The sequence below is a fragment of the Delphinapterus leucas genome, chromosome 3, assembly GCF_059928025.1.
Source record: "Delphinapterus leucas isolate spDelLeu-1000000601 "Yukka" chromosome 3, BTC_Dleu_Yukka2, whole genome shotgun sequence".
NCBI lineage: Eukaryota > Metazoa > Chordata > Mammalia > Artiodactyla > Monodontidae > Delphinapterus > Delphinapterus leucas.
This window is the reverse complement of record NC_143131.1, coordinates 150,159,269-150,178,239: the sequence shown is the minus strand read 5'-3', so window position 1 is coordinate 150,178,239 and position 18,971 is coordinate 150,159,269. Positions and strand designations below refer to the sequence as shown.

General features: G+C 38.4%; 1 long non-coding RNA gene and 1 pseudogene across 3 annotated transcripts in view; both read left to right on the top strand.

The window, feature by feature from the left end:
* Positions 1 to 18,971, top strand: part of LOC149749733 (uncharacterized) — an 80,362-nt gene that overhangs the window by 38,481 nt on the left and 22,910 nt on the right. The gene's annotated exons all lie outside the window — the stretch shown is intronic.
* LOC149749734 (calmodulin pseudogene) lies at positions 339 to 3,624 on the top strand (annotated as a pseudogene).

The window sequence follows — 18,971 nt, the reverse complement described above, 5'->3', positions numbered from 1 at the left end:
TCCAGTGAAATGCACAGTTGAGTACTCTCTTCTACATGATTTTTTTTCCACCTTGAATTCTGTGAAACCAGTTTGCCCTGGTCTTTCTCCTACACCTTTGGCTATTCCACCCCTCTCTCATCATAGTTACCTATCGCTTCACTAAATGTTGATATTCCAATGTCTGACTCCTTCTCTTCTCAGGTTACGTATTCTCTTTATACTGTGTTGCTTTCAATAACCTCATCAGTATCACATCTACAAATCTAGACCCTATTTCCCATCTGCTCCATTCGTATATATCCAGCAAGCAATGGGACCTCTTTGCCTAGTGGTCCCATAAGCACTTTAAATTTGTCATGTGCAAAAATGAACTTATTGCCTCTCACTACAAACATGCTTTTAATTATGTTTTCATTATTAGCACTAATGAAAACATACTATTCAAAACAATTCAAGCAATCGAGCACTTTTGTGTGATAAGGGATGTGTCAAACATTATAAATCAGGTTACCCTCTTTTGGGAGAACTGATAGTTTAGCCATTTATTCATGCCAAACCTGGCCATCATTCTGGAACTTTCCTCCTTCCTCATTGCACCCACCCAGAATCCTCCCAAAATTTCACCTCCCCCTCATCATCGTGGTCCTTGCTTCTTTCTCTGGAATCTCTCAAATCTGTTTCTTTCTTCAATCACTGTCCTTGTCAAAAATCTTTCTACTTTCTTTCCAGACTTCCACACAGGGAGTATTGTTACAACAGATTCAGACTCTGTTCCTTAGGCATAGAGGTAACGGAGGGATGAATTCTGATTGGAGATTTACTCATCAACCATGTATTGAGTTTCTGTTAGGCATAAAATAAGTCTATTAAAGTAGCAGAACAGAATTAGTCCGAGTGGAGCAAGCGAGCTGAGTGCTTGAGTAGTCGAGTCCCGGAGACCGGTAGCGCTTGCAGCATGGCTGACCAGCTGACTGAAGAGCAGATTGCAGAATTCAAAGAAGCTTTCTCACTATTTGACAAGGATGGTGATGGAACTATAACAACAAAGGAGTTGGGAACTGTAATGAGGTCTGTTGGGCAGAATCCCACAGAAGCAGTTACAGGACATGATTAATGAGGCGGATGCTGATGGTAACGGCACAATTGACTTCCCGGAATTTCTGACAATGATGGCAAGAAAAATGAAGGACACAGACAGTGAAGAAGAACTTAGAGAAGCATTCCTTGTGTTTGATGAGGATGGTAATGGCTATATTAGTGCAGCAGAGCTCCGCCATGTGATGACAAACCTTGGAGAGAAGTTAACAGATGAAGAGGTTGATGAAATGTCAGGGAAGCAGATATTGACGGTGATGGCCAAGTAAACTAAGAAGAGTTTGTACAGATGACAGCAAAGTGAACACATTGTACAGAACGTGTTAAATTTCTTGTACAAAATCGTTTATTTGACTTTTCTTTGTTTGTAACTTATCTGTAAAAGGTTTCCCCCTATTGTCAAAAAATATGCGTGTATAGTAATTAGGACTTCACTCCTCCATATTTTCTTCCCTTATCTTACTGTCATTGTCCTGAAACCTTATTTTAGAAAAATTGATCATGTAACATGCTGCATGTGGCTTACTCTGGATATATCTAATAAGCCCTTCTGCACATCTAAACTTAGATGGAGTTGGTCAAATGAGGGAACATCTGGGTTATGCCTTTTTTTTTAAGTAGTTTTCTTTAGGAACTGTCAGCATGTTGTTGTTGAAGTGTGGAGTTGTAACTCTGCATGGACTGTGGACAGTCAACAATATGTACTTAAAAGTTGCACTATTGCAAAACGGGTGTTTTATCCAGGTACTCGTACACTATTTTTTTGTACTGCTGGTCCTGTACCGGAAACATTTTCTTTTATTGTTACTTGCTTTTTAAACTTTGTTTTAGCCACTTAAAGAAAATCTGCTTCTGGCACAATTTGCCTCAAATCCATTCCAAGTTGTATATTGCTTTATTATCTTTACGGTGCTATGTCCCTCTCTAAATCATCTAGTTTATTATCTGGTTTCCTACTTTATAGTCTTTCTCCACTCTCGTATGTAAGCTTGCTAAGGACAGGGGTGTGTTCTAACTTGTTCATTACTCCATCCTTATTGTGTAGATACAGTGGTAAACACACAGTAGGTGCTCAGGAAATATTTGTTGCATGTTAACAAGTAATCTTCCCTCCAGCCTTAAATGAGAGTTTTTGACTGGCGCAGTGATTCATATTCACCTCTGCGGATTTGTATAATACCATTATGAAATGTTGCTGGGTGTGTTATCTGCCTCATAGGGATATAAGGATGTTATAAGGATTAAATGAGATAATGTATATGAAAGTTACTTTGTTAGAGAAACAAAAACTTATAATAGTATTTATGATCACTCTCCTGATTTCACAGATGAGCAGATGAGAAACCTGGAGCCCCAGTGGGTACATAATCACCCAAGGGCATAGATATCAGCTCTTACATCTTCTGCCAACCATCACAAAGATGCTTTTACATATTTTTTTCCCCTTTATGCTGAATGTCCCTCACTGAAAGGTCATAAGGATGACAAAGATGTTTCTGAAAATTAGAAAGGGAGGAGTAAAGCCACTTTTTGTTGAGAAAGAGCGTGCAGATCAGTAAAAACAGCCACAGGGAATATAGCAATGAAAAATTCAGGGTAGAATTTGGCCTACTGGCCCAGATGGGAATAAACTAGTTGCGATGTTTAATGTGAAGCTATAGAAAAGTTAATAGGTTTGTGAACAAATGTTCCAAACTCTCAGCTCAGGGTATGATTTCCCAATTCAAGAAACTTTTCTACCCTGAGGGTAACAAGTTTTACTCAGCTTTTGTGCAAAGAAACTGCCACTATTTCATATTTTCTTTTCTTTTTCTGTTTCCTTAATAAAAGTATTCAGTATTACTTGGTGGAGTTCTGCCCTATTGTTTGATATCATGACACTTTCTTCCAGGCAGTGCGGTGTCCTGTCATTGGGAGCCATTGGTGCTAACCAGAATGGTGTACAGTACCAGGGAGTATGCTAGTATATTGAGTTATATCTCATATTCTTATGTAATTCACAAACCAGCCCTTGAAAAGAACTCAATTTCGGACCTGTGTGATGTCATTTGTGGTATACTTAAGCCACACTTTATTTTTAATTTGATATATGCTCATTAAAAAACATTATCTTACTTGCTTTAGGGTCACACAACTAGTAAGTGAAGGAACCAGTCTTCCAAACTCCATTATTTGCATTTTTAAAAATTGTTTAGCATTTATATGAAGGCAAAAATTAACCTTCCAGCTCTGTTATCAATTTCTGTATCCCAGTGGATATACCAATGTCCTCTGAAGTTGCATAGCTCTGTTTTGTCATGAGGTGGCAATGTGACAACACCTTGAATTGGATCTATGGTGAATTCCCCCACCTTGGTGAATTTCTGAGGGAGCTGTCCAGAGCTGAGTTTGCTATGGAATGGCCACTGAGTGAGGAGGCATGAGAACAGACTTCTAGGGCTTGAATATTTGATTTTATGCATATCCAGTCTTAGCTTCTAGCTGAAGAATCCTAATGTGGAACCCTAGGAGAATTTGCTTTCTGGATTTCAAATACAAAATTCAAAGCGGTCAGGTTCTATTTAAAAAGCCCACATGCAAAAGTAAGTGAAGTACCTTGAAATTGCCAGTGAAGAGGTCATCCTGAAATCTACAGAGTAAAAAAATGAGTTTTAGAGGAGGAAAATATGTTTTCAAATAAGGGAATGTATATTATAGCTTTTCAAATTCCATTCATTCAGAGAAAGTGAATAAACAGGGATAAAAGACCTTGAACAAGACTCTTTTTCATGTCTATTTAAATAAGAACTTTATTCAATTTGTGGTACTATTAAATAGGAATACAATATTAAATAGCTTAAAACTTATAGTGGTATTTCTTATATCCAAATATGTGAAAAGAATTTTATATAATTTATTATGGCTCATTCTGAGGTGGCTCTGAAATTATGAATTGTGAACACTGTCTAATACTTTTCCCTAAAATATTAATAAATTTATACTTATATATTCTTAAAAATTCAAATATTATATTAAAATAATGTTCATATTATCATTTAAAGATCTAGAATGTAATTTCCCAGTCTTGATTTTAATTCGATTATATGAAAGCTGAAAATATAAGATTGTAACACTTTTTTTTAGATTGTGGTTATTTTTTAAAAAGTCATTCACCTGTTGAATCATTCAGTAGATATATAGTGGCACATTCCGAGCTGTGGTCACGTGGTTCCAGCCTCCATTAGACTTATAGTCTAGTGCAGGAAAGGTTAAGTAAACTGAAGCTTAAAATGCACGATAATAAGTGCTATGATGGGGTTGGTACAGCGTATTATAATCACACACTGCAGGATCCTCTTATTTGAATTTGGTGGGGGGGCTGGTCAGAGAGAGTTCCCAGGGAAAGTGATATGGAAGGTGATACCTGAAGTATTAGTAGAATTCAGCCAAGCAAAGAGATGGAGAAGAATCTTTCAGTCACAGTGAGCATAATATGTGAAAGTATGGAGACAAAAGAGGATGTGGTGTTCTTCGAAGAGAAGTTAAATTTAACTAAAAGTTAGAATTCTTAAAAGATAAAACAGGGACTGGGGATAATAAATAAGACTGAGGCAGTAAGCTGAGGTTGTACCATGGAAGCATGAACATCCTTCTAAGAGCATTGGGATTCTGTAGTAAGGTTTTAAATAAGGAAGCTGCCTGGTCAGGTTCACATTTTAGAAAAGTCATTTCAGTGTAAAGAAAAGATCACGGTTAGGTGAGAGCCTAAGTCTAGAGGCTGAGGGACTCTTTTGGAATCTGCTACAGTGGTTCCAGATGATACATGATGCTGGCCTCAACTAGAATAGCACTAAGTGTTGATGGAGAGAAGTAGCTGGAATCATCATTTTTTAGAAGATTAAATTGAGAGAGCTTCACAGCTGTTTGGAAGTAGAGGAGGGTGAGAATATGAGGTCAGGGAAGCTAATTAGATTTCTGGAATCTGCAGCAGTGGTGGCTGGTTCCACTTCCAAAGATAGAAAGCACAGAAGTTTGCAAGTGAAGGTAGTGAGATCATTTGGGGGCATAGAAAGTTTTATGTTTCTGTAGGACTCTAAATGAAATGGCTAGCAGAAATTTGGGCCTGTGGATTTTGAAGCTCAGGAATGAGATGTGACCTAGAGATATAAAGTTTAGAACTTTTATCAGGTGGATGGTAATTGAGCATTTAGGAATGGATGATATTACCCAAGGAAGATGTTGAAGAGATTCTCAAACTTTGGGGTCAGATGAATTACCCAGGAGGTGTGATAAAATTCAGAATCCTGGGCACCAACTCCAGAGTCTTACTGAGTAGTTATAGGATGTAGCTCACAAATCTACACGCTTGACAAATAGAGCTCCATGATTTTGATGCAGATGATCCTCTGACCCCACTTTCAAGTAAAAGGAAAAGTGGATCTTGCATAGGAGCCTAAGTAGTATCAGCACATAAAAGATGGACAGAGGAGGAGGAACCCGGAAAGAAGGCTGGTGAAGAAGTAACCATAGGTGTGGAAGGAAAATTAAAAGTATAAAATATCACTAATTACATGGAAAGAGAATCAGTATAAGAGAAGGAATCATCGACAGGGCCAGAAGTGTTGAGACAGGAAGTAAAGATAAAGGCTGGAATACACCTACTACATGTAACAAAAAGGAGGTCATAACAAAGTTGGCAAGAATAGTTTCAGTAGAATAATGTGGGCTGAAGCCAGATTGCAGTGGGTTGAGGGTTGAATATGATATGAGGATGAAGAGACATGAAGCAGAGACAAAATCTTTTACAAGTAGTTAGAAGGGATGGAGGAGGTTGCTACAGCAGGATATGGGTAGGGGTGAATGTTTTAGGAAGGAAACAGCGTGAGTCAAAGTCTTATCTCACCCTTGGCCTGCTCTTATCTCTAATTTTTTTGGAGCTTTTCGTCTTATCAACTTATGAATGGATATATTATACAATTCAGCAATAAAAAGAATGGGTTGTGTGTTAAGTTTATGTCGAAATTTCTAAGAAACTACCAAATACTTTTCCACAGAGCTGTTCTGTTTTACATTTGGATATTGGGGAGCAAATTAAGGTGCTGCTTTGTGTTTTGTGCATTATGGTTATGCCAAAAAATACTGAAATATGCCTGAATATTAGCCTGACCCCTAGTGGTGGTCCACATCCATGGGGCTAAACGTGGAACTGAGTTTTTTCTACGCTTTCCATCACATGAGCTGCCACTCCACCTCCATCGTTTCTTGCAAACACATAACAGTAGAGAGATGGTGTAAATATGCCCAAACAAATTTAGATGGTGTACTGCGGGGTCCAGTGGGGCAGAAGGAGGGAAGTCCTTACACCCTGCTACCTGCTTGAGATCAATACCTGCTGTCCTAGCTTCAGCATCACCACCATCCGGGGGACTTTGAGAAAAATACTGAACTTCATTTAAGCTCAATTTCCTCATATTTACAACGACGATTATAGTAATACCTACCTTAGAGTGATTAAGTGAGGTTAAATGAGATTGTGTATGTAAAGCGCCTAACACAGTTCAGCCCAGAGTTGACATTCACGAAAGAGCAGGTGTTCATATTTCATAATGATAAAAACAATCAATAATGTAGTCAAATCCTACAATGAAATTTTATTCATGATATTTTTTTTTCTGGTTCTCATTTGCTTGCATTCCATGTTAATGTTCTCTATTTCAATTGGAACCTCTTTAAATTTAGGACCGGGTTTTATTTGATAAAGATAAAAGCCACAACCATACCAACAATAACATCCTCTATTATTTTAGAGTAACTATATATCAAGACATTGCTAAAATATTTCTTATGTAAAATTTAATGCTGAAACAGTTTTATGAGGTAGGCAAAGATCTCAGATGGTCTATGTTAAAGATTTTCATCTGTATCTTTTTCACCCAGACCCCACATCTTGACTCCTTGATGTGCTGGCCCTGCCAGTGGCAATGATAATATCAGTTACAGATGGTTGATACAAGAAATACAAAGATTATGTACAAAGTATTGATATTGATACTGATATTGATAAAGCTAGCTTTCTTCTCTTTGAGCTTTTCCATTCTAGAAAGCTAGCTCTCACCGAGAAAAAAAGCTACCTCTTATTTAACCCTTGAGAAACAAAAACAGAATGAACAAAAATCTATTTGCTTCTTTTATTACCCCAACGATACTAGGGCTGACTGTTGTTATTTTTAATTATTATGTTTCCAGGTATTTTTCCCCCGCACTCAACCGACTGATTAATAACCACATAATTTCTCTTTAACAATGACTTCTTCAGCTTATGTCAGAACAAATAATGAACATCCAGAACTATAAAGGACAAACCAGAACATTAATCCTTATGTCCCTTATTCATTGGCCAACAAACTTACTAGGCCTCTTACTGAACTCATTTGTGCCCCTACGCAACTTTCAATAACCTTAGACACAGTGGTCCCTTTATGAGAAGGCACTGTGATCACTGGCTTCTGCCATAAAGCAAAAGCATCTGTAGGCCGCTTTCTATCATCCGGGGCACCAATCCCTCTTATCCCTATGCTAGTAATTATTGAAACTATTAGCTTATTTATCCAACCAATAGCCTTAGCCCTATGACTAACAGACAGTATCACAGACGGTCACCTGTTAATTCACCTAATCAGAGGAGCATCCCTTTCCCTATTAAGCATGAATCCTCCCACAGCCCTCATTATATTTATTAGTCTTGTTCTTCTCACTTTTCTCGAATATGCAGTAGCCCTTATTCAAGCTTACGTGCTCACCCTGTGAGTGAGCCTCTACCTACACAATGACACCTAATGACTCACCAAACCCATGCGTATCATATAGTAAATCCTCGTCCCTGACCTCTTACAGGAGCCCTCTTAGCCCTTCTCTTAGCATCCCATCTAGTCATATGATTCCATTTTAACTCAACTTTTTTATTATCCTCGGGCTGATTAACTAGTATGTTAACAATATGTCAATGATGATGAGACATCACCAGGGAAAGCACTTTTCAAGGCCATCACACATCAGTTTCATTCAAAAAGGATGTTGATATGGCATAATTCTGTTTATTATTTCAGAGGTTCTCTTTTTTATAGGCTTCTTCTGAGGTTTTCATCAGTCAAGTCTTGCCCTTACACTTGAACTAGGTGGTTGCTAACCACCAACAGGCATCCACCCCCTAAATCCATTAGAAGTACCACTTTTCAACACCTGTCTTACTGGCCTCTGGAGTACCTATTACCCAAGCTCACGACAGCTTGATAGAAGGAAATTGTAAGCATATTCCTCAAGCTCTTTTGATTACAATCTCCCTAGTTTACTTTACACTACTGCAAGCCTCAGAATATTATGAAACAGCTTTTACAATCTCAGATGGAGTACACAGGTCAACAGTCTTCATAACCAAAGGTTTCCATGGCCTACACATGATCATTGGCTCTACTTTTCCTCATTGTCTGCTGCCTGTGCCAACTACAGTTTCAAATCATTTCAGATTTGAAGCCACTGCCTGATACACTTTGTAGACATAGTATGGCTGTTTCTATACATCCCCATTTATTGATGAGGGTCTATTCTGTTTTTTCTTTTATTGGGGTAGAGTTGTTTTACAATGTTGTGTTAGTTTCTACTGTACAGTGAAATGGAGTTGAGGGTGTGTTCTTTTAGTATCAATTAGTTGTCTTCCAGTCAATTAGTACAATCTGAAAAGAATAATAAACCTTATAGCATTAACCACAAACATAGTACTAGCTTCACTACTTGTACTTAGCGAATTCTGACTTCCCCGACTAAAGACAGATACAGAAGAATCAAGTCCTTACAAATGCGGATTTGACCCCATAGGATTTTCCATAAAGATTTTCCTGGTAGCCGTTACATTTCTCCCCTTGATCAAGAGAAATTGCCCCCCTTCGGCCCCTGCCCTGAGCAGTCCAAACTAGCAACCTAAAAACAATACTCATCATAGCACTAATCCTGATCTCACTACTAGCAGTAAGTATAGCCTGTGAGTGAACTCAAAAGGGATCAGAATGACACAAATATGATAATTAGTTTAAATGAAAACAAATGATTTTGTCTCGTTAAACTATGATTAAACTCATAATTACTGAGTATCTTTTGTCTACATAAATATTATTCCAGCATTCACAGTTTCCCTTATAGGGCTATTAATTTATTGATCTCACTTAATATCTTCTCTGCTATGTCAGGAAGAAATAATATTATCATTATTCATTATAGCAACCCTAATAATTCTAAATGTCCATTTCACTCTAGCTAGCATAATACTCGTCATCTGACTAATATTCATAACCTGAAAAGCTGCGCTAGGTTACCCCTGCTAGGAATATTATCAAACACCTATGGCACTGATTGCATCGAAATACAAACCTTCTCCAGTGTTAAAATTACTGTTCTAACTATTATATTCATGCCACTAACACGTTTATCGAAAAGCAATATAATTTGAATTCACACCACAACCTACAGCATACTAATTAGTTTTGTTAGTCTTTACCTTTCTAACAGCAGCCTTAACTTTAATCTTCTCTGACCCTCTGTCAGCACCTTTACCAACTCGAACGGCATGACCCTTACCACTAACACTCAGAGCTAGGCAATTCCAGCTACCTAAAGAATCACTGGCTTGGGAAAAAAGCAAACAAACTGTCTATTACTATATTAATCATACTACATATATTCTTAATCTTAACATTCAAGGCCATGGAAATGACTCCATTCTACAGCTGATTTGAAGCAACACAAGTCCCAACATTAGTTATTATTACTTGGTGAGGAAACCAAACAGAACGGCTTAATGCAGGACTCTACTTTTTTATTTTACTCACTAGTGGCATCCCTTCCACTTCTAGTTGCACTAATGTCTATCCAAAATACTACAGGCTCGCTAAACTTTTTAACAATGCAGTACTGAGCCCAAACAATATCTAACTTTTGATCCCATATTTTCACACGATTAGTGTGTAAAGTGGCTTTTATAGTAAAAATACCCCTTTATGAGTTACACCTATGATGCCAAAAATGCACGTAGAAGCCCTTATCGCCTGATCTATGATTCTTGCAGCCCTACAACGCAAACATGGTGGCTACGAATCACAATAATCCTGAAACCCCTAGCAAAGTATGTAGGGTACCCATTCCTTATATTGTCCTTCTAAGGAGTAATTATAATGAGCTCAATCTGCTTGCACCAAACAGACTTAAACTAGCTCATCACATGCGCCTCCGTTAAGCACGTGTCACTTGTCATAGTAGCTCTTCTTACCCAAACACCTTCCAGTTCCATAGGAACTAGGGCCCTAATAATCACCCACAGCCTCACATCGTCTATATTATTTTGCCTGGCAAATTCAAATTATCAGCGTGTTCATAGCTGAAACATAATTTTAGTCCGTGGTCTACAAACATTTCTTCCACTAATGGCAACATGATGACTACTAGTAAATCTTACAGACCTAGCCCTGCCCCCAACAATCAACTTAATCAGAGAACTATTTGTAGTAATATCTTTCTTCTAGTCCAATATCACTATTATCCTCACAGGGGCTAAGACAGTATTACCGCCCTATACACTCTCTCTGTATTAATCATAACACAACGAGGTAAATATATGTATCATACCAACAATATCAAACCACCATTTACATGAGAAAACACCCTCATAACTCTTGACCTATTACCCCTTCTGCTCCTATAACTCAACCCAAAATTATTTGGGGACCTAGGTACTGTAATAGACTTTAACAAAAACATTAGGCTGTGAAGTAAAAGAAGCTTAAATCTCCTTTTTACTGAAAAGCTTAGCCTTTTCTCGGGTGAGCCTCCTCACTCTGGAAAGCTAGCTCTTACCCAAAGCCAGCTACCGCTTATTTACCCCTGAGAAACAAAAACAGAATGAGCGAAAATCTGTTTGCCTCTTTCATTTCCGCAAAGATAATAGGGCGCCTGTTGTTATTTTATTTTATTTTTTAAAATTAATTAATTTAGCTATTTATCTTTGGCTGCGTTGGGTCTGAGTTGCTGCACGCAGGCTTTCTCTAGTTGTGGCGAGCCAGGGTTACTCTTCGTTGCGGTGCGTGGGCTTCTCATTGCGGTGGCTTCTCTTGTTGTGGAGCACGGGCTTCAGGCTTGTGGGCTTCAGTAGTTGTGGCTCGCGGGCTCTAGAGCGCAGGCTCAGTAGTTGTGGTGTACGGGCTTAGTTGCTCTGCGACATGTGGGATCTTCCCGGACCAGGGCTCGAACCCCTGTCCCCTGCATTGGCAGGTGGATTCTTAACCACTGCACCACCAGGGAAGTCTTGTTATTGTTTTAATTATTCTGTTTCTGAGCATTTTATTCACATCCAACCAACTCAGCTACCTCCTCAATGAGGAGAAATGTGGGCATCTGTGACCTCCTCAGACTCAGTATCTCACGAGCGTTTGTTACTCTGGAGAAGAGAAGACACAACACCAGGAATGGCCAGTACCTGATGATTATTCCAATCAGCCATTTGGCAATTTAAGATAGTTGCATTCTTTTTCCCACCCCACCCTAAGCACATTTATTTCCTTTTTTTTTCACTGTAGTAGCTGAGTTTCACCCTAAAATAGTCAAAGGATTCTATTCACATTTTGTCCTTGTAGATTAATGATAGTGTTAAGACACACAGTTCCTTCATGGAAAGTAAGAAAGCGTCTTCTTGGCCACATGTGATTAGCACCATCCAGACTTCTGCCTCACATGCCTGGTGAGGCGTGCATTCTCTTCAGTATCCAGTTGTTTTTCAAGAGAGATGTGTAAATTAAAGTAGTGACAACGATGTTAACATATGTGTTAGGCAACAAAATAGATGGCGCTGATGCAGATGGTGTTACAAGTTGTATTTTCAACTTGGGTCTGCATTTGGAAAATATTTCTACTATTTCCTTCCTTCAATGTCATCAATTTTAATGGCTTCTATTCCATCTAATTTTTAAGCTGTAAATATATTCTAGTATTTGAAAAGGAAATCAAAACGATCCTTTGTAACAGAGGCTGAACCTAGTTTGTTTTCTCAGCAAAATTAGTCTTCAGTTTATATGTATCTAAATGCTGGATTATGAGTTCCCAAATCCGTAATTTACCCTAGAATTCTTCAGTTAATAAAAACCGATGTGAGAATAAGTTTGTCTCATATGATTATTAAAAAACCTCTGAGCAAGCATTTAAATATTAGGAGATTTCATATAAAAAATCTTCCTTTGGGCTTCTCTGACAAATCAATGGTTTCGAAATGCTTTCAGAGACCTGAGTAGGGCCTGGACAAGTCATACGCACTAACACTCTCCTATCAGCCTGAGAGCCCCTGGACAGTTTTGACTTTTGCTTAATATCAGTGGATATTTAGTCTACTGAAATATTTTAATCCATCTTTCCCTGTAGAAATTTGAACCTAAATTTAAAGGGGCTTTTCTAATGCAGTTCAAGCCAACAGGTATAATTCATTTTAAAGGTAATTTTTAGGACTAGCTTCAAAGTGTCTAGGCAAACATTTATTTAATTTCCTATGTTTCTGTAGAAATGATAATACCTAACAAATATTACTTACTCTTTGTCACATGCTGTGGTTTACATATCTCATATTTTAATTCTTACAACAAGCCGTAAGGTAGGTGCTAAATGCTATTATTAGTTTAACAAGGACAACCTGAACCTTCAAGAGGTATGTACATTGCCCAAGGTCGCAAAGCTTGCAAGGGGTTGAGCTGGGAAAATCTTTTCTCTAAAATTCATGTTCTTAACCACTCACTGTCTTACTCTGACATATATGTTCTAAACTAGTTTCAAATGTATCTTTAAAAATAATTTAAATATGGATACTTTAAAACACATAAATATATAAATAGGGATATTTATATAAAGAAACATTTATCCTCGTTCTGAAGTAAAGGCTCCAGATACTCTCTGCTCCCTATGCCCCCTTTTAGGTCACAAAGGGACCTCTTTTTATGCATTGTCCACCAAAGGGGTCAGGGTTTGAATTCTCCCCTAGTCTTTTCCTTTTTTCCCTGTTGTAAATGAATTACGTATATGCCCTGAAGTAATTAGCAAAGACGCTGTTGTTCAGGTGAATTTTAAAATAATTAATCTGACCTAATACCTGTCAAGAATAATTAGGAGAAAATATGTCCTCCCTGAGCAGCTCTTTCAAGCTAAGATGCTAAAGCACGATGTCTCCTGTGTGTGCACTGCATGTGCACTGCGTGTGCACTGTGCTAAAAGTGAGAGGGCTAAAAGTGAGAGTAAATCTTAATGGTTTTAGAGGAAATGCTAAAATGATACCTCTTCAATCGCCACCTGGGCATCAGCTCTTCAGTTTCTATATCTGAATAAAAACAAGAAGCTGAACTAACGACAGGGATTCTGACATGAGTGATATCAGTGACTCCTTAAGACATTGTGGTTTGCAATTAAAACTTAAAAACTAATCCCTCCTCTTCCAAAAGGCTTTTGAATGAAGTCACATGCCCCATTTCACAGCCTGTTAATTTTCTTATCATAAGAGCTATTCAACTGTCTTCTAACCCTCTCTCCCATCCCCTACCTGTCCTTTTTTAAATGTTTAGCATCCTTAGTAATCTAATTAACTGGTGAAATTTCTCATGTAATAACCAAGTCCTAAGCAGTATGTTTCGAGAAAGATATTTTAGGAAAAATCAATAAGCAAGCTTTACCCACAGATGCAGTTTGTCAAGAAGGGGAGATAATCTCTGGCTGCAATGACGGCAGGTTTGAATATGATGACATTTGCTGTCCATGATTGTCTGGAGCCCTAAGCACTGCTCTGTCATTGTATAGCAACCTCTCTGCATGCCCTCTAACCTTGCCTTCTAATATATTAAGGGGCTTGTGGAAGAGGAGACCACTGGAGAACTTATATCTCACATCGCCACGCAGTTCAGAGTTAATAATTTCCTTATTAAACCTATGAACCCTTCACGTTTTGTAGTCCTGCCTGCCCAACCCCCTTCTAAGTTAGTTTCTAGGCAAACCAATAAACATTGAATTACATTAAGCTCCTTATTTCAAGGCTGCAGTTCAGGATTTTGCTGCATATTTGTTGGCTCATTTATGGAGACTGCAGCATAATATTCATTAATTCTGTTTAATCTCCAGTACTTCAGTGATTTGATTCTCAACCACATTACCTATGCCAGTTTGTCCATGTTTAAACCACCCCAGTGCTGTGATGCTGTTCTATATGTTGATTACCCAAAGGTTCTGTGAGCTCTAGTCTGGAATCACAGAGGCAGATTATCCACCATTTCCAGTTCTTGGTGATCACTCAGCACTTGAAGGTAACCTATTAGAAAATTTAAAATTTCAGCATCTGTCTTGAATGGCCAACATATCTGTAGCTGACTTTTAATAAGAAAGAATGTGCAGTTTAGGAATAGTCTGAAAAGGTAATAAGCATTTGCAAAAAGAAGGACATTGTTTGCTTTGACAAATTAAGGTTTTGATGTGAAAAAGGGCTTCTTGGAAATATCCCTTTATTGATATGAATCAAGGAATTGAGGTTTTAATTTCAAACTTACCCAGCACTATGTGAGAATGAATATTAATCTTCCAGCAGAACTGTTCTCTGTTTTGAATGTTGAATGTTTTGAGACATTCTCTAAAACACTCTTGCAAGTACTCTCTCGCTCTCTCTTTCTCTTTCTCTTTGTGTGTGTGTATGTGTGTGTGTGTACATCTACGTCTTCACAACCAAACAAAAACATAAATTAAATGTTTACTCTCTAGTTTCATAACATAAAGTAATCACTGATATTGGTCACACTGAAGGGTGGCTTGGAAAGGAGAGAAGTGAAGTCCTTTCAAATGCCGATTCAATATCTTTCCTTCACCTGCTTTCTGGTGGGGAAGGGTGTATAAGGCTGGGTGAAAAAAGTCAATTGAGTAGTTTTTGCAGGCTCAACCAAACTGTAATAGTTAATAATAGTTTTACTGGCAGGGTCTGGAACGGTGGTGCTCCTGTGTGTCGCTGGTGATGGAGGCTCTGCCAGGATTTCTCATTGTGCCCCCATCACTAGTGACACAGGAGCACCACTGTTTCAGACCCTGCCAGTAAAGCTACTATCCGTCACTGAGAATTTGCGTGCATCTGTTCTTTTTTTTTTTTTTTTTTGCGTGCATCTGTTCTAACAGCTAGTATTACTTTTCACTTCTAAAAGTACCGTGAGCCCTGTGATAGGATAACTTGAATCAGTAGAACCACAGAACACTCTTCACTGCCCGCTGTGTGCCACATAGTACTGCAGATTCCAAGGATTCTACAGTCATTAAAACAAGAAAGGGCCCTACCTCCATTCAGTTGTTAAAGTAGCAGGGAAAACAGACATAAACTATTGCAATGAGTCTATTAGTTACGCACATGTAAAGAAAGGCAAAATAGAAATTCAATGGCTATGGAACACACAGTAAGATCTAAATTACTCTAGCAATGATGAATTATATTTTTTTATTTATTAATGCTTATTTCCAAATGTTAGTTTGTACAAACATAAATCTGGATTTCATGTTACACCGAGGGAACTGTGTACAGAGTAGGCTAGTAGACTCAGTAGGTTAAACTGTTTCTTTCTTTTATATATATATAAATATATATATATGTATATTTATGTATTTATGTATGTATGTGTGGCTGCGTTGGGTCTTCCTTGCTACGCGCAGGCTTTCTCTAGTTGCAGCGAGCAGGGGCTACTCTTCATTGCGGTGTGCGTGCTTCTCATTGCGGTGGCTTCTCTTGTTGTGCAGCACGGGCTCTAGGTGCACGGGCTTCAGTAGTTGTGGCTCACGGGCTCTAGGGCGCAGGCTCGGTAGTTGTGGTGCATGGGCTTAGTTGCTCCGCGGCATGTGGGATCTTCCTGGACCAGGGATGGAACCCATGTCCCCTGCATTAGCAGGCAGATTCTTAACTGCTATGCCACCAGGGAAGTCCCTAAACTGTTTCTTAAAATAGGTGTGTTTTTTTTTTTTTTCCTTTGAGCTATCAGGGTATTTAGAAAACATTTCACCTAATCCTTCTCCAGGTAAGGAGAAATGTCTTATCCAAACTAATAATACCATCTTTTTAAATGAATGGAATATTTAGTGTACACTAGGAACTATGTTATTCTCTACTTTTAACCAATTTTTATTGTGAAATTTAGTATCCTTAAGGATGAGTCTATAATAAAAGATATGTAGGTCACTGATTTATCAAAAAAAAAAAAGAAAAAAGAAAAAAGACACGTATGTAATGCCACTCAGGTCAAGAAATGGATAATTGCTTGCTTCCCAGATTTGCTGAGCAGCCCAGCCTACTTCTGACTCCATTCCTTCCCCCCTCCCTACTGCCCTTCTTCTGAGGGTCATGATTATAATTTAGCTTTTCTTTATAGTTTTACACATTCACATGCATTCAAAAATGATGTTTTTTAGGGCTTCCCTGGTGGCGCAGTGGTTGGGGGTCCGTCTGCTGATGCGGGGGGCGCAGGTTCGTGCCCCGGTCCGGCGGGATCCCGCGTGCCGCAGAGCGGCTGGGCCCGTGAGCCATGGCCGCTGAGCCTGCGCGTCCAGAGCCTGTGCTCCGTGGCGGGAGAGGCCGCGGCGGTGAGAGGCCCGCGTACCGCAAAAACAAACAAAAATGATGTTTTAAAATGTACTTTTAACTTCAGATAAACTGATTTGTAGTAGTGTATATGCCTTTATGTCTATCTTCTTTCACACAACTCAACATTTGTGATAGTAATTCATGTTCTCTTTTGTAGCATTACCTTGGTCATTTTCATTCTATTGTATGAATGTATCACAATTTATTCTACTGTAAGTATTCTAAAATTAATCCATTTTAGAATAAATGGCATTTGTTCGTCTGACTGATATGAATAGCATAACTCTAAATAGTCTTGTGCTTGTTTCTTGGAACACATATGCATATATTTCTATCTCCTAATTCTCAAAATTTGGTGTTATGCTATATCCCACACTCATGTTTCTGTAGAATTCAAAGATATATTCTTATGAAAGAAAGTTGGAAAGGAAGGACAGGCTGAGGTAACATAACAGAACCAGATGTACTGAATTGGTTGCCTGATTGCAGTCTCACAGATTTTTGGTTCAGTATCTAATGGGTTAAGCTGAGTTCCTTCACGTGTCACTGAAACAAATGAATAGAAGAAGTAAATGATCAGTGTCATCTTTATCGTTACTAATTCTTTGTTTAACCTTTGGTAATATGGGTGAGATGCAATGCCTTCCTGCTCTTATGCTTGGTTCAACCATTTTTATTGCATTATTTCTGTTCTTTTGTCTGGCTAAGTTTTTCCCATCACAGAGTATGCTGTTCCCTTTGCCCAAAATATGTTCTTATTGTAAAACATTGGTCACATGACTAACTCCTTTTGTTATTGAGGTAAAGCTGACGTACAGTGTTAGTTGCAAGTGTATGACCTAATAGTTCAGTATTTGTATACACCGCTAAGTGATCACTATAATAAGTCTAGTTACCCTCTGTCACCTTACACAGTTACAAACAATTTATTTTTCTTGTGATAAGAACTTCTAAGATTTACTATCTTAGATTCTTTCAAATATGGAACTCCTCCCTTCCTTCTCAGGATCATTTCATCTGAACTCGTAAATCTTCTTTGATAGTCCTACCGCCCCCAGTCACTCTCTATTACATTTACCCCTTATAATTGCTGTTAGTTAATTCATCTCTTCAATGGTTATCTTGTTTATAGTTTATTCTTTTTTCTGGTCCCTCCTTTCCCTGCCTTCCAGAAATATAAGCACCAGGAATCTCATTTCTTTTGTAGAACAAGTTAGCTACAGTATGTGGAACAATACCAGTTCATAATAGGTGCTCAATAAATGTCTAATGAATAAATGGAAGAAAGGAAGGTAGAGGTTTGGAAGGAGGCCAAGCAGTAAAGAGACTATTTGCATGTTTCAAAAATGCTGTAATTCTTCATGACAGGTGTAAAAGAGGAGATTTGTGGATTCAGATCTTATAAGGAGACTAAGCAATCAAAGATACCAAACCATTGAAGGTTAGAAAGAAGCAGGGAGCTCAGTGTTTCCACACAGTGAGGCAGACTGAAAGCAATAAGGGAAACCAAAAGCCCAGGACGGTGTGTGACTGTCATTCCAATGTTCTATATACCTCTTTGCCAAGCTATACATACATGAATTCCTAACAGTCTGACTAATGTTCATCTCAAAGAAAGAATCTGAGTCAAAGTGACCTCAGGGTTACTAGCCATGGAAACAGAGGAGGGAGAGTGTGGTCATTAGACGCTGTTGTCAAAGAACAAAGGAGGGACAAAAAATAGAAGTTTGGTGCTCTCCCACATTGATTTGGAGGAAATTGGCCAACATCCAATGTGAGCAAGGCAGTTGGGTAACCCTGGGAGAATGAGTCGTCTTGGCAGGCTCGCAGAAGTGCCTGCTTGTGTCGATCATCACTGTAATGACAGATACCAAGGGTCAATATTTACAAGGGTCCACTAGGATGAGTAGTAAGATGAGTCTAGGAGTGGTCCCCAGGAAATCACAGAGCAGTGAGGCTCATAGAAGAGATATAAATTCCAGGAGTTGACCAAACTGTTAGCTATAAAGGAAATGTATATTTAACACATGAAGAAAAGAGAGCCAAGTACTACTGTAGGCAGATCCAATAGGAATGTAATATAATACTTGTGGTTACAGACAGGGAAAATGTTTAAATATCTGTAGTGTCAAACTGCCATATATTAACCCTTTAGTCAAACACGGTTTCTACCCATTTAGGCTATTTTCCTTCCCTGCCAAAGATGGCAACTTTCATTTTACCATGTTAGTGAGTAAGGGAAATG